Genomic DNA, 3348 nt, shown 5'->3' with positions numbered 1-3348 from the left:
GGCTTCAGCACCGCTCCCTTTGGCCCCGCCCCCTTCACCCACCGGAACTACATTTCCCAGAAGGCCGCGCGTCCTGGGCACGCGCAGCAGAGCGCTCGGAAGCTGCGACGCCGAGTTTCGCTCTGACTGTCTTCTTCAGAGAGTCGGAGCCACAGCCGGATCTCTGCCCAGGCCGAGCCGGAGCTGTACTTCGAGCGCGGCGGTGCCCTCAACCTGCCCCCTTGCCCTCCACAGCCTCGGTGAGAGGGCGGGCGGACCACCTGCTCGACGCTAGGGGTGGAGTCCCGAGCGCTAGGGTGGTTTGGGAGAGACTGAGCCGAGCTGGAGCCGGAAGGGGGCGGGCGCGGGAGGGAGGCTGGGCCGGGGCGGCTGAAGAGCCCCGGGGTCCCGGGGGATTGAGACTATCGGCTTGGGGCCCGAGGTCCTGGAGGCGGTAGTTCGGCCAATTGGGAGGCGCGAGGAGTTTAGGACAGGACTGGGTGCTGGGAGCGGGAAGGACGCAGCTCCTGGGAGTTTGAGTCTGTCGGAAGCAGAGTACGTACCCCTTCCCACAGGACCTGGGGGAGGCAGTGGTGATACTGCCGCCTGGTTACCTGGAAAAGATGTGCGTTCTGCTGGGGAATAGGGGAAGGACTCAGCGGGTTGGGGGCTTTACTTTGGAAGAGTTTTCTTTACTAACCGTGCTTCACACCTCTCAAGTGGGGGGGGGTCCACCTTCCCGGAAGTTCTTGTTTCCTGGGGCCCTGAGTCCCTTCTGGGGATCGTGTACAGTGTGCTGAAGAAAATTTCGAACTCTTCCTTTTTCTGGAGCTGCGCTTTCATCATCCCGCCTTTCTCAGTCAGCCGCTGTGCTGCACGCTACCTCCACTTTTCCTAAGCGCCTACCTCTATGGAATTAGGTTGTGTACAGACGCCTGGACCCCTGAGAAACTCAAAATATTTCTGCGTGGCATCCTAGCCCCTCCAGAGTTCTAGAAAGTAGACTTTCTGGTAGCCAAAATCTTACTTAAACCACCCAGATAACTAGGTCTTTTGTTCATTTGCTCTGTGACCTTGGCCAAATATTTACCCTCTCTGGTGTATTGATTTCGGAGATGGCTACACTGCCGGACTGGCTTTTGAAGTCCTTTTAGGCCAGCGGTTCTCAACCTGTGGGTCGCTACTCCTTTGGACTGTATTAAAGGTTTGCGGCATTAGAAAGGTTGAGAACTACTGTTTTGGGCCTTTCTGTGAAAGGGCTCAGGCTTTTTTTTTTTTAACCATCTCCTTAATTAAATGGGCAGAGGAAGACTATTGTACCTTCTGCTCTGCCCAGGCTGTTGGAAAATAAATCTGGTGCTTTTCAGTCCCCAGCCACAGCACATGGATCCAACATCTGTGCACTCGTTTTTACTAACTGCTGTTTCTCAATTTAAAATCTGATTATCTTCTTCCTTTTTGGCAAAGGTGCCTTGGAATTTGTGTTGCTGAGTCAGCAAGCCTTTCACATTTGCCTGGTTTTTGTTGTTTGCAATTTATATATCAAGATGGGAACTCAAACAAGTCATTCCTCCTGAAGATCTACTGTCTCCATCAAGAAGGGGCAGTTTGTGCCAGTTCTCCAGGGAGAAAAGGTGAGAGCCCTGGAGACTTTACTTTGCTGCCTTGTCAATCTGGTTTTCAGTAGAGAAAATGGGTCCTGGGGAGGGTGGATTTTGGGATCTTCAGGATGAAAGAGAACCATGGAAGTTGATTGTTGATTGCCAACTGTCTCAAATAAATTCAGGTGGCTTCTTGCCAACTGTTTCTCCTGTTTAACCGGTCTTGGAGGATAGTTTTCACTTTAAGACATGCTTTATGGGATGAAGGACATAGGTTATGATTTCTGCATTTGAACTGAAAATTTGCATTTTTTTTGTTGCATAAACCTTTTTTTTTTTTGAGACAGAGCCTCAAGCTGTCCCCCTGGGTAGAGTGCCATGGCATTACAGCTCACAGCAACCTCCAACTCCTGGGCTCAAGCGAGTCTCCTGCCTCTGCCTCCCAAGTAGCTGGGACCACAGGCGCCCGCCACAACGCCCGGCTATTTTTTGGTTGCAGCCGTCATTGTTGTTTGGCGGTCCGGGCTGGGGATTCAAACCCGCCACCTTAGGTGTACGTGGCTGGCGCCTTAGCCGGTTGAGCTATAGGCGCCGAGCCGTGTTGCATAAACCTTTACTGGTGCTGGACAGGATCTTTTTTTTTTTCTAGACAGACAAACCATAGTTAAGCAACATGTTGTCAATGTGATATGTGTTAAGCTGAAGGAATCCCAGGGCTCTCCTTTCTACCTCCAGGAGAGGGTAGGAAGAAGAGTCAGGAAGGCTTCTGGAAGATGATAGACGAGGTGAGTGGTGAAGGAGGAGCAGGACTAGAAAGTGGGGTGAAATAGTCTGGCAGGGGATTCAGCATTTGCAAAGTCATGAAGTCACCAGGGCACAGTTACTATAAGTAGCTCAGTGTGGCTGCAGCAACAAGGGGGTGAGAGTGGGCAGGAGAGGAAGCTGGACAGGTAGACAGACTGCTGAACATGAAGGGTTTTGTGGGACATTTGAGAGGTTTGGGAGTAGAAGGATGTTAGCAGAATTCCATGAGTTTTTTTTTTTTTTTGGCTAGGGCTGGGTTTGAACCCACCACCTTTGGCATATGGGGCCAGCGCCCTACCCTTTTGAGCCACAGGTGCCGCCCCCATGAGGAGTATTTTAAAGGATCATACTGGCTGGAAAGTGGAATAGATTAGATCGGATTATTCTCTGACTGTCCCCTTATACAGTGCTAGCTTCTGGTAAAGGAGAGGATGAGACATTTTGCCCTTAGTTGCTCATAGTCCAACTGAAGAGATCAAATGAACATAAAGAACTGTAAAGTACAGACAGAATGCTATGGAAATTAAGAAGGTGCTTTCTTCTTTTTTTTTTTTTGGACAGGGCTGGATTTGAACCCGTCACCTCTGGTATATGGGACTGGCGCCCTACCCTTTTGAGCCACAGGCGCCGCCCCAAGAGGGTGCGTTCTCTCTATGGGGCACCTCAAGGCATTCTGGAAGTGTTATTTAAATTGGGTCTTGAGGCTCGGCGCCTGTAGCTCAGCAGCTAGGATGCCAGCTTTATACACCAGGACTGGTGGGTTTGAACCTGGCCGGGGCCTGCCAAACAACAATGACAGCTACAGGTTGGTGCCTATGGCTCAAAGGAGTAGGGCTCCGGCCCCATATACCAGAGGTGGTGGGTTTTGGGTTCAAACCCAGCTCTGGCCAAAACTGCAAAAAACAAAAAGAAAAAAAGAATAGCTGCTACAAAAAAAAAAAAAATAGCTAGGTATTGTGGCAGG

At 50.9% G+C, this 3348-nt stretch overlaps 1 protein-coding gene across 3 annotated transcripts in view; it reads left to right on the top strand.

Moving 5' to 3' along the window:
- Window positions 1-58: 58 nt before the first annotated feature.
- The window catches only part of DTX2 (deltex E3 ubiquitin ligase 2), a 48142-nt gene continuing 44852 nt past the window's right edge, over window positions 59-3348 (top strand). For 2 of the 3 annotated variants that reach the window (XM_023515712.1, XM_003794179.3), the window contains exons 1-2: window positions 59-239; window positions 1447-1613. The gene's annotated coding sequence lies outside the window, so the exon portion shown is untranslated. Of the gene's footprint in view, window positions 240-366; window positions 535-1446; window positions 1614-3348 lie in introns of those variants that run through there. The other variant, XM_023515711.1, reaches the window with a different exon arrangement.

The sequence above is a fragment of the Otolemur garnettii genome, unplaced genomic scaffold, assembly GCF_000181295.1.
Source record: "Otolemur garnettii isolate 467f Iridium unplaced genomic scaffold, OtoGar3 scaffold00077, whole genome shotgun sequence".
NCBI lineage: Eukaryota > Metazoa > Chordata > Mammalia > Primates > Galagidae > Otolemur > Otolemur garnettii.
The sequence above is the reverse complement of the archived record's forward strand: the minus strand, read 5'-3'. Positions and strand labels throughout refer to the sequence as shown.